The sequence below is a fragment of the Haliotis rufescens genome, unplaced genomic scaffold (assembly GCF_023055435.1).
Source record: "Haliotis rufescens isolate VD_foot unplaced genomic scaffold, xgHalRufe1.0.p SCAF_167, whole genome shotgun sequence".
Lineage (NCBI taxonomy): Eukaryota > Metazoa > Mollusca > Gastropoda > Lepetellida > Haliotidae > Haliotis > Haliotis rufescens.
The window spans coordinates 58394-72215 of NW_025963854.1; positions in this window are offsets into that span (position 1 = coordinate 58394).

Consider the following 13822-nt stretch of genomic DNA (forward strand, 5'->3'; position numbering starts at 1 on the left):
GGGTCAGACATATTGCTTTTAAGTCCGCAACGGAAGTGTTTTGTTCAAGTATTGCATATTTATATTGACCGTTTCAACGATTTTGATTGCATCTATACGTGCACTTACTCTTGGGTGGTAGTACGTTAGTATAATCTCCTTAATTATTAAGAAATAATAATGATGTCCAATATTGAGCGATGTCAATTTGAGTATTGTTAAGGCTGTTTAGCGATGTTGCACATTTTGTCCCATGTCAATTACCCCGAAGTTGTTTTTATCACTAATGAAAGAGCACGGACACTGAAACCTACATAGATGTAATCGGGATTTCTTCAAGACATACATTCAAAACCGTCATTCATTTTGTCTTTGAAACAGTCTGCGTTCGAACCAATCACGACCACTTCCGTCAATTTTGTTTTGACGTCAAATAACACTGGCAATTTCAACGGGTTTTTTTGTCGGCAAATAAAAATCACGGAAAATTCTCAATGAATGCGTACTTCGACAAAAATGCCATATGTCTATCACCGTTACTTTCCAATGGTATGAATTATTGGGACATTTAGATTTCAATTAAGAGCGCTCACTTGGCTTTACTTTCCACAGTCGTGTGCTTCCATATTGATTACGTAGAAAAATAGGAAACTTAGATCAGTATTTTTTTATTGGAATGCAAACCCCTCTAGCCAATTCGCGGAGTTCTCTCTGCTGTCGCTGTCACCAGTCAAAGCTCCCCACTGTGATAGGTGGCCAGAACCATGCTAGGAGTTCTACTGACCAACCGACTGACCATTATGTTTACAAACAAGTGATGACTGCCGTGACGCCGAATACGCCTACCCCAGCGAAATTAATTTCTTTGTTTGTCAATTTGAATTCTATTTCGTATCAACTATCATATAACTGGAACAGTAGAAATGTAAGGGGGAAGTTGGGTGATTTTATTAAACTGGTTCAACTGTTGATTCGCGACGCAAGCTTAGTGCTATTCTTTTTTGGTAGACAGGAACCCAGTCTCGTGTTTTTTTTGTTAGTCTGCTATCTAGTATCAATGTCATTAAACAAATAAAATGGTTAATTTTTTTTTGGAAACCTGGTCAGTCGCAAGTCTTTTCAAAATTCACTATGATGGCATTCCCAAAGACATAATTAAACACAGATATTAACGTGAATACATTCGGGGTTAAAGGGCAAATTTGAAGATTCGTTTCATGGTGCTTCCACACTGACAGTAGCGATGTTACCGAGAGTGTCACGCGCTGGGAAGGAGCCTGATTGAAATAGTTTGAAGGGGAGAGATGCATTATTGAATGAACTGTTCTTTACACAAATCTTTTAGTTATACATATATACGTTGTACTGCCTTAAATATAGCTTCATTTTCTGTAGCAACGTGATCCGCATTGCCGTATAACAGTAGGTGTACATCAACAGGTATGTTATGAACAATATTTTTTAAGGTTGTTAAACATATTTTCACGATGATGACTAAACAATGTACATTCCATGAGATAATGATATGCATTTTCACATGTATTTGAAGATGTACAGTTCGGGTGATCTTTGATACCAATTCTATATAAATCATAATTCAATTGACTGCACATGTATCTCAGTTTTGTGTGTAAGATATTATATTTTCTTTTTCCATATGCGAAGTACGCAGGTGACGTGTTTACAAACAGTTATTGACACACGATTAATTACCACCTAACGACGTACAACTAACACAGGATCATATGACGTGAAGCGATTACACAACATCAATAATTTCACTCGGTTAACCATTTTCTTACCTGATGGTCATGCGACGTTCCCCAAAACAACCAATGACAAAATGTCTGGAAATGTTTTTTACAAGTTATATTTTGGACATTTGTTAGCCAATGCCGAGTAAATTTTCTTAAATTTAAATTTTCAAGCTACAAAACCCCACTTAACAGTTTAATTTGTTAATATATTCAGTAATTTTACGGGAAATCGCACCTTTTCTTAATGCTTTCGAGAATTGTGTTGAGAAGTATTCTGGTTTCAGAGGTGAGCAATTGAGACAAATCAAATGGTATTTGGAATGCAGAGTTGGCGCTGTGAGAAATGTAGATAAGTAGATCATGCTTGTTTTGTGAATAAAACAAGAGAGACTTTTCCTGCGGAATCAGACAAGGGTTTAAAGCACGCAAGACCTTTAACTAAATATCGGAATTTATGTACACCAAAATTGTGCCAAAGTGGCATGTCCTGTAGGTTTCCATATTCCTCCTGCTGACATCGCTTTATCCAAACTTTCTTCGTCTCTAGATTGGCGTTTTCTCTTGGAAATGTCAAAAAATGACACTTGGTACTTTTGTTTGATGAACAAGTACACCCCCACGCCCACACAATACCCATTTTTGCGTCTTCAACAGGCCAAGAAAAACAGAAAATCACTTTGTTGTCACGTATATTAATGCAGTGTAAACAAAACTAAATGGCGACCAAGACACTAATTTGACGTTCCACCTACAGCCTGGCCTCAGCTAGAGTTTCAATATGCAGACGCGCTAATTGGAGGTCAGGGCGGTCGTTTGTTGCTTTGTGGATACCAATGAAATTACACATGGCTCTTTTTTGGGTGTAATAATGTACTTTGTAATATTATTTAACATGCATTAAAACGCTTCCTTTCGATAGATCCCCTTTGAGCTTCTGTGGCTTCTATGACACATTTAAATCACGAAAAACAACAAATAACATATCGGTTATTTTCATCGTATATATTGTATAAAAAGTCTGAACTGATACCATGGTGTCAGATTCTAAACTTACAAATACTTAATAATGAATTTATTTATAAATAACTGTAGAAGTTATTATGGCGTAAATATGGTCAAAGAATACCATTTTCTACGAGGGTGATAGCCATCTAAATTTTGAACTATTTAAATATATTTCCAGTGGCTTGAATTGGCTTTTATAGGGGAACAATAAAATGCCATGCTTTAGAGAATAAGTATTTCAACAAAGTATAACTGATTCATTATGTCCGTGACCTTTCTTGTATATGTTTATGAACGAGGTAAAGACATTAATGTAAATGCAATATTGAACTTATTAAATTCTTCATCATCGAATAGGATAGAAATGTCTTATTTCTACAGTGTGGGACATTTCTACTTAATATTGAACCCTCTTTTCATCTACATGTTATTAATGTGAATATAGATATAAAACTTTAATGAAACAAACATATATCCCCAAATGCATCAGTGAAGAAACCTATGTACTAAATATAAAACATCAACGCCAAAAAATAACCAATTTCGATTTTTAGCTGACGCCGATTCCTTTGGGGTGGCAAAATAGAGTCATACATGTTTACTTTATTTCATCATACAGTGTATGAAAGGTTAATGTTCACGTTTGTGCTCATCAGATTCCATGCACGTGTTAGGACACATGTTTCATAACAGTTTGTGGATAGTACTCCAAGCGTGTGCATGTGATGTGGATATTTAGGGTGTTGTGCGAGTTTTGTTTAATATACGTTCCAGGAAGATACGAATACCAACAATCAATAAAATGCACGTTAACGTATGACTCAAAACGGTCGATCGACATATGGCGATAAGGCTGACCCTATTGATGTAATTTGAACAATTCGTATACCAATAAAGGACACCAGTTTATATGAAATAATGCAACCCTCGTGTTACAATACAGGTACTTGTGGATATGTCTACATGAAGTAACACATCTGTCACTTTCTAAAGCACAACAATGACATCATGTTGTGTACCATCTCATGCACTGTGTCAGTCTGTGGGTGAAAATCCCGAGATGACCTAGCCATAGTCAAGTCCCAGAAATCTAAATAAACAATCTTGTCTTGCAATGGAGCAAATTCCCGATGCCAGATATCGGTGTACAGAAGACCCCAGCAAGATAACACTCCACGCGTCGCTCTGAAAAATGCATGTGGGCCACGAACTGCAATTGTTACATTAGGAGCGCGTGCCAAGAGGTTCTCTGCAGATGGAACAAGTCTTTGAACATGTCGCCTAAACACATCCGGATGGACAAGTGTGAAATGAACGTACATATATAACACTACAATGTCCTTGGTGGTGTTCGGGAGACGGTCCATCATAATATACTGTGCCTGGTTTGTGGACCTTTCATAGTGTCGACTTCCATGAAAGAAGGGTAATTCGTGAGCATGCCAAGAAATTGAGAAATTATGTTTGAAGTCTGTGTCAGTAACAGGTACATGACCATCTGTATGGGAAGGAAAGCGTAATATTGAATGAAGAGCACTTTTAAACTGATTACTCGTGGAATCACCATGAAGCCAGAGCGTTCTTCCTTTCAAGCATTGTCTGTAAGCATCAATGGTGCGAGGCAGTGTGTCACTACACAGAAGCGAATGCCACTTGTTCTGGTGAAAGAAACCATTCGGGGACTTTCGTTGCCATGTCTTTTCCGCCCGTAGTGTATTGCAGGAAGTATTAGGAGCCGTTAGTTTTTTCGTTGTTGGAAACTGTGAAGAGAAACGGGTATTTATATGAATAATTCAAAGTTGGCTACGTACATGTTCGTGCTTCGAGTGATGGTTGAACGTAACCTTAAATGAAACGGAAATCATTATGCTCATTGTTTCTAATTAGGAAAAAACGAAACCAAACCCTAGGAGCCCCTCACTTCCTGAGATACCTCTTAGTACCTCTTAGTACCTCGTTTGGACCTCTTAGTACCTCGTTTGGACCTCACGAGACGGAGGTGGCCCAGTCAACAGAAGACAGGTAGAATTACTTCCTCACGATCACGTGAGAGGTCCCCTATTCGACCACCGTGGCTCAATCAGCCAACCTAATTCAATGGAATTGCAAAGGACTCAGAAATCATTTTAATGGCATTTAATGTCTTCAAGAAACATACCTTAAACGTTCAGTTAAATAAATTTGACATTAGGCAGTACAATTGTTATCATTCATAATACCCCCTCCCTCCAGGTGATAAAGCTATTGGAGGGTCTTCTATCTTGGTGGGGCAGGACGTGATTCACAGCCCCGTTACTCTCATTACAAATCTTCCAGCTGTCTTTACTCTTTGTTCCCTGTATATTCCCTCTGTATCTTCAAAATCTGTATGATCAGATCCCTAAACCATGTCTCATAATTGTACTTGAGGAATTCATTTTGATCATAATCTCACAGATTAAAATCTATTTAACGAATTTGAATGGTCAGTCCATGATGACATCTGTTGAAGCTATCTTCATCCAGATGTAATTTTACAAAGGCCAGTTGGTCATTGTATGACATATTTTGTACAGCAAACCTTACCCCTGAATATCTTAGAAATATTGAAGATCCGATTGTTTTCAGACCAGCTCAATACAATAGCTTATCACACAGTTCTCAAGTTATCTGCACATCATCATATTCGTTAAAAGTGGTTTTATAAACAGGCACGCATGTGCAGTAAGAAAACCGAAAAATAATTCCGCCGACATCCTATAGTTCATAAGTTAGATCAAGTAAATATTACAAATGCATAGGCCAGGCAAGACAACATATTATGTGTCAGTCGTGGAGGAGGTATGTATATAAGATAAATTCACGCACTCCTATGTTTAAGGTCTGAAACATGATACAACAGATAAAAGAAAAGGATTATATTTGTCTGTTCACCATCTCAAGGAAGATGTTCAGTTATTAACTGTTACATCAGATATTGCCAATACACTTGGTGAAATTTTGGCAAAACATTCGTCCTCGTCTAATTACGTCCCTGAATTTAAAAAAGATCAGAAACAACAGAGAAAAAAACCCTCTGATAACTTGAAAGGCTATAATGAAGTATTTCGTCACATTAACTACATACTGCCATTAGGCAAGCTCATGATGCAGCTGGATGTGCTGATAATATTTCACTATCAGCTCCTGAATTATTTGCCTTAATCACGTCTCGAAACCCTTTTAGATATAATTGACCAAATATGGACTTCAGGGAATTTTCCTCCTTCGTGGCATGTATGATGCTATTATAGTCCCTATCCCGAATCCTGGTCAGGATCATACAGATCCCTATAATTACCGCCCTATATATTTAACAAGCTGTGTCTGTAAAACCATGGATCGAATGGTAAATAATAGATTAGTTAGGTACTTTGAAACCAAACATCTAATGATTAATATTCAATGCAGTTTCTATTAAATCATTTTGTACGATTCGAATCTTTCGTGAAAATTGCTTTTGTCAACAAACAACATGCAGTGTTAATATTTTTCAGCCTTGAGAAAGCTTAAGACGACATCTTGAATCATGGCCATTTTACGGAATTAGCATGATTTGGGTCTGAGAGACTGCTTGCCACACTTTAAATCAAAGTTTTTAACAGACAATTTCAAGACCATTATAATCAGGATCAGCAGTCTTGTTGCGTCACTTTATTCAGTTCTAGCATTTAAAGGTTTCTTTCAACGGCTTTAAGTGATCCAGTAGATGGCTGCCAGTGGTCTTTAGCCTTGTTTTAATTTATATTAACTAATCTACAGAAATATTCGTTGTTTTAATATCGCTCAGGTTTGCTTTATATCTAAACTGTGACATTTACCTTACTGTTTTACTGTCCTTTGTCGACAGGAATTAAATCATAACTAACTTTATATTCTAACTCACTCACTCATTGTTCCTAAAGGTTCATATATCCTCGGAGTCATATATGTTTACCTGTTACTATATACTGACTTTGTAGCGCGGTCACCGTAGGGATTCTGGGTCAGACTAGGTTCTCATGGAGCAATGCTTGTACTTATGAAGAACGATAAGTAACAATTTCTGACCTTGCTGCTTGTAGGTCATTGTCCCGACGGTATTGAACATTACTCATCCCATCAACTGATGGCGTTGTATATCGCCGGATTTACAACATTGACTAATCATTTCAACTTCAGTTTAAAGTTGTTGTTACATGGCTACAGAGGTAGCCTAGTGGTAGCCTAGTGGTAGCCTGGTTGACGCCAGTGGTATAAGCACCTAAGACACTGTTTCAGCACCTATCTTTCACAATTGTATCCCTCCTTTTAACACTATGAATGGATGATTTGTCCACTGAGAGATACACACACGCAGAATGCTTACCTACTCCAACATATACCCGCACCGCACATATTCATTTGTTTGATTACAAATACTCTGTGGAAAGGTCAATCACAAGGCCAAGGATGTTATTAATAAGGAAACAATTGAGGATCTGATTCACAATGGGATATGTGTAAGGTGTCAGGTGTCAAATCTCCGACTTTTAGGGTTTCGTCTCATATTAGTTGAAATTACCAACATACCCCTCAAAGCAACTTTAAAATCAACTGACTGCCTCCCTTGTCCAGGGATGGAACGTCTGTCAGGATATCGGAAGGTCGCGGGTTCGATTTCCGCTTGCGTCATACCAAAAGACGTTAAAATATTGTATTTGTTATTACCCTGTCTGGCGCTCGGCATTAAGGGGTTAAGCAATAAATAGTCGGCTCGGACTCAGTATACTGTGTCTGAGTGGGGTATTCATGATAAACTGCGACATTGTATCTCAGTGGGCTAGTATTATAAAATCGGCATAGTCCAGTCTAGTAAAAGCATAGACACACACAGACGTGCATCCACGTCGCTAGAGAAGTGCAATAACCTTGAACGCCACGTTAAACCATTTTGTACTTCACCTTTAAACTCAACTAACACAGCTGTATTTTGAAGGTGAATGAAGTTAATATGATCAAAATTGAAAAATATAAAATATACATACAAACCAATAATACTTTTCTCGGTGCTGTTGAGCAGAAATCCAATTACATTGACACTAAATGAACGCGACCATGTATCACATGTTAACTGGTTGATTGTGGACTTCTTACAATACCAACTAGCGCCATTGTTCTCATTCGTAAAATTACACCACTCATTCGTCTTGAAAGAATACTCTTGTCTAACTGAACACGTTGTTGCATCTGTCAGCTTGTTTGCCCGGAATTCAGATACAATCTTCCAGAGACTGTTGTGCTGGTGGTATATCATATAGTTGAGAACAATCTCCTCCTTCCTCGTAGCAATGAATGCCTTAATTGTAGCGCCTCCCGACCACACGGCTCCCAGCAGAGCAGTGTAACTTCCATTATTGAGGTCCTTCACCTGACCGGCAACGGAAGCTGCTGTCTCTCGGTTCTCAATCCAAACTCTCAAAAAATCACCTCCCGTAAATTTGCGGTTGCCATTCAAATCATTCACATCTATTTGCACTTGAATCTGCTCTTCTAAATTGTAGACTTTATGGGCGGGATTGAGATAAATGCGAGATTTGTTCGCACCTGCACATAATGAAGGCACAAAGACTGTTCCATAACGCATAGCCTCTTCTGTGAGATGTGTCGTTCCTCTTCTAGAAAAGTAGCCCCTGAAACCAGTTATATACCATCACATTAATCGCCTCGCACATCCAGAGAATCGCCAAACCAATATATATTTAAACACATGTGGTATATACCAAACGCCAACGCCAGAAAATAGTCAGTCTCGATTATCTGTCAAAATAGATTGTATAGTTTTATCTTCATCAGTGGTTTCTGAGAAGATGACGTTTTCAGTACGAAGAAACGTAGTTTGAGATCATTTAACAGCATGGCAAAACACATTGTCAAATGAAGATAAACATTTGCAATGTTTAAAAATAGTGAACAAATGTGTTGAGGCCCTATACCGGCAAATCATATAGTAAGTTTGATTACGTCTTGCAAATAAATGGTTGTGTATGGCCCTTATTAGTTCTATTTTAAATGTAGATGTCGATCAGGTACAGTGTGTTGGAAGTGTATCTGTTCATAAAAGTTTGTAAAATACTTCTCTTGTGGAGGTACATGTTACTAAAGTGCCAGTCTAACATGTTTTGCAAGAGAACACGTTAGTGTGTTTTAATATTAAACCTCACTCTAGTCAGCAAGAACACTTTTAACCAAAAATCCGCTGTGAATTATTCAAAGCCGGTGTAAAGAAATATTTGAACGCTCCCATAGTAATTAGATCCCCAATTTGGACCCCAATTTGATTTAAACCAGCACAGTGGCTCTGATCAAAACTTTAACATATCCCAAGTTCGAATTTTGCCAGGGCGGCGGAACTCTGTACGTGGCGGATACTCGTTTTAATTTCTGCGAGGGCAGGGTACAATATTATACACTGTGGTATACAGCAATGTCCTACTTCGTTATCCTGATATAAGGACTTGATTGCAGGTGAATCTATATGTGGTGTGGTAAATTCCCCTTAGTTTCTGGCCCGTCATTGAATAACCGAGGCAGCACATCACAGGCACCTGGTGTTAATAAACAAATGATTTTTATAACAGATAATTTTGAAAAAATATTTTAAAAACCTTGACAAGCCTAGCATTGCATTTTTCACTGCATATAATGTGAACACCAGGTGCTTGTGCAGGACATCAATGCCGACTTACCCAGTCGCACATGTCATGTGTTATCACTTGGTGGTCATGTACAACAAGACAGATGGACCGACTGTTTTATTTATGCATCATCAACAATCATGTTATATAATCGTATCCCCGCCGACGCTCCCCCTCGTATACGCGCGGCGGGGCGGATACGATTTTCATGATTGTTGATGATGGATTGAATGCTCTGTCAGTGAAAGGTACTGCCTTACAATTCACTAGGATGCCAATTCAAGTAACTACAACACTGTTTGCAAATTTTTAATTGAATGCATATTTATATGAAAGAAGGATACATATTACGCACAAACCATCTCAATCTCGGTCATTTTTAAGGCTGTAATTAGGTGTGCACATCTCGGACACAATGGACATTTATGTAACAACAACTCCGTTTTGTGAATTGATGCATATTTATATGAAAGAAATATACATGTTACACGCAAACCATCTCTACTCTGTCAATTTTAAAATCACTTCTGCTAGTATACTCTTCCATTGGAGTGATAGATATATCATCCAAAAGATGTGCGTGGGACACCACAAACTGCACAACAGAAGTTCATTCAAAACCATGAAGACTTTGGCTTCCAAAAACTGCAAAACTTAATGAACGAAAACGGCAGTTTCCGTCACCTCGCATCCAAACAACATCCTTTGGTGATGCTTTTGCAGGCAGTAAAGTTGGGGATCGTTCATTATGGAGTGTTTTGACACTCAAGGCCAAACAAGCTTGCTTTTGCCCTATGCCAGTATTGGCCAACTGGATAATAAAAAAGGGTGTCCGTACCGCAGTCGACCCGACTGAGTTTTGCTGTTGCACTAGACGTTATGGTATGGACATCCGGAGCTAGGCTCCCCGACCTGACAAACTTGCTGAATATATCACCCTCAGGCGGGTCTGATTACAACTTTCTTATCTTGAATGGGAGCTTCGCTTGCATTTCTGATTCCGAGGTGAAGAGTTTGCTCCTTGCCGCTGTAGTTGAATTGTCCTTTGCTACTTCCGATTCTTTGTACAGTTTCAAATTGGAACCATTGATTATTGTCTTCTTTCCACGAAAACGATACGTCCCTTTGTTAAGTACATCTGCTGCAATGAACGGACCAGACCAGCGAGTTTTCAGTTTGTTCTTTCCTGTAATATTTCCTGGAATTGAACAGCAACACTTTATCATCCTTCTCTAAAGATACCTTTCGAGACGCAGAATCATGATGTTCTTTCTGGGTTTTCTCAGCAGTTGATATGTTGCATGCTGCAGTGGAGCGGCTATCAGCTAGGGCAACGAATGAACTTATTCTGCTTTCTAATGCACTGACATCATCAGCTTCTAAAGATCCACTGGTATATCCAACTCAACAGGTTTCATTCTTGGTTGATGTCCTGTAGGCAAATAGCACCTGAGGAAGATGCATGTCCAAGTTATTTTGCGCTTCATTTGATTACTTTACAAGGCTATTACATAGCGTTTTGTTGTAACGTTCAGTTAGGCCCCCTGTCTGTGGATGGTAAGGGGATGTTATCTTGTGATCTATTCCAAAACGATCCCACAGCTCATCATTCGACATATTGCAGAATTCACGACCTTGGTCAGTAATAAGCGTCTCTAGAATCCCAAATCGATCATGAAGCCCGTGAGAATGCATATGAATATCAATGTGCATTTTCCATGTACAGTTACTTTGTAAAGTAATAACTAGGTGCTTTTGACTTTGTACATCTTTGATTTCTGTACCATTCATATATAAGTTTGGTGTACGACTAGGGTTTACTTTACGGGTTAATTGAATAAATTCAGTTATTTCGGGACTAAATTTAACTTGCCAACTAGCAGCCAATTCTGAAATTCTGTCGGAGTCATTATTGAGATTACGAGCAGCAATATCAGGATCTTCTATGATCACATAGAAAGCTGTATTACATATTACTTTTATTCCTTCAACAATGTCATTGACATAGATAATAAACAATAATGGTTCCAGGACCGAGCCCTGGGGCACACCTGCCAAGACAGCTTTTGGACCCGAGCTCGAGCCATTTATAACTACCTTTACATATCGATTTTCTAAGTAACTATCACACCATCTCAATAGACTTGATGTATTCCAGTTCAAGCGGAAATAAACAGCAAATACAGTCATATTGATGAAACAAAGAATAGCACAACTTAAGAGTTTCTTAATGGCAGATTGTGGGCTTGAAGTGACAATGGTCAGGCGGTCTGTCAAAGCTGACTTATAAATTTCATTGGCGCGTTTGAGCGAATGTTCATAGCGTTCTAGCTGAACTAAACGTGTGTTCTCATGACATGTTACTGACCTAGAATAATATACTAATATACTAACGTGTACTCTGTGTGTGTGAGTGTGTGCGTGCGTGCGTGCGTGCGTGTGTGTACTGTGCACTGCTGTGCGGTGTCAGGCAAGAAATACTTACTTTTTTATGCAAATTGCGTGAGAGGCGGATGCTACCAACAGGGAAGAACATGCTTGCACTTTTTGTGATTCATTCAAATAGTTTTCACCGTTGCTTTTCCTTTCAGGTCCAAATGAATCTATATAATCAGAAAGTATTGTACCACACGTCTACATTTACGTTAAGTTGGGAAACATGACTTGAAAGGAGAACTGTTCAATTTATTTATTAAATGTTTCCTTTACACATAAGGTACTGGAGGTACCACACATCGTTCTGTTAATGTCATGTTAGATGTTATGTAGCAGCAACACTGCTGATACAATATCATATATTTGAATGGTAATACGAACAACAATTTTCATTTATTACTTTTAAAATAAGCACTTATACACAATAATAAGTGACATTCATCAATTACGCTCTTCATTTTATTGACCTTGTTTTCACATACACTCTTCAAAAAAAGGAAACGCACAGGTAGATTTTTAGTAAATTTATTGAACCAAATAAAGTCGATATATTTATATTAATGTCATAGATACAAATATGAAATTTTGGAGCTCGATAGTCACATATTGTCGTTGTACAAAGGCATTGAAAACGGTTCATTGTCATGTCACATAAGGCCACACGATTGCGCTGTACTCAGTATCTCGTGTGAGAACTCTGCCCTGCGGTATTCTGCGCCATTCTGCTAGTAACGCGTTGGTCAGTTGTGATAGTGAGTTCAACCCAGGGGTGTTCCATTGGGTTGAGATCTGGAGATCTCTGGGCAAGGCGTTGATGTTGGCATTATGAAGGTCCTCTACCGTGACACGAGCCGTGTGTGGTGGAGCGTTGTCCTGTTGAAACGGCTACCTCTGGCGGTCAATGATTGGAAGAAGGTGAGGTTGAAGAATTTGATTCATGTAGCGATTTGCTGTCAAATGTCCCTGAACAACTACAAAGTCAGATCTCGTGGTGTAGGATATGCCCCCATCCCCTAAACCACACTCGTCTCCAGTTTCTCAAATTCCAAGGCTGTAATGGATGGCACCAACGGAAGCGTCGCTGTCGATGGATCTGTTGCTAAACAGGGACGATAAATGGTCTTCTGGTTCGGATTCTAGCCTCGCGAGGATGGTTCCTGACAGTCTGGCCCGATATCCTCCTCAAACCAGAGATGCGTCCTACCGTCTCCGGAGCTGTGGCATTGCGATGACGTAGGTGGAACAGTCGAATGTGGCGATCCTGTGCAGGGATGGTAACTCTTGGTCGGTCGGTTCTCGGACGGTCTGAAGTGGAATTGAACTGTGTGTATCGGTCACAAAGGCGGCAAATGGTGCTATGGTGGTTTTGACGAACCGTTTGTCGAATATGAGGCCACCAACATTTTCCAATAACATATATCCAATTTATATACCGGATGTTTTGTGTTGACAGGTTCAATTAACTACAAACTACTATTAAATAGTTTTTTTCGCATCGATTGTCTGATCCAGACTCGATTATTTACAGACCGCCGTCACATATTGCTGAGTGCGGCGTTACAAAACAAACAAACAAACAATCAAACACTTCTGTGACGTTGTTCGCAATACCACTTTGCTAACAACTGAGTACATTTCAGATATGTTTTCACTGCAAATAATTCATATTTAGGGGCTACATTGTAATATTGTACCATGATATCGAAGAACTCTTGATTTTGATTGGTCAACAAAAGAGTTCCTTTTTGCTACTGAAACACCTTTTAAATATATCAAGCCTTTTTACACAAAATAATGCGTATGAATACATCGATAGATTACACATCGGTTCATAAATACATCCTGCCGATGTATTACACAGAGGAGAGACAGACAGACATAATTAATTTGAAGCAAACTTACAGCTGATACATACAGTGTTTAAAATGTGCTCAAGCATTTCAAATAGAATTATGGGAGACTGTGTATGTG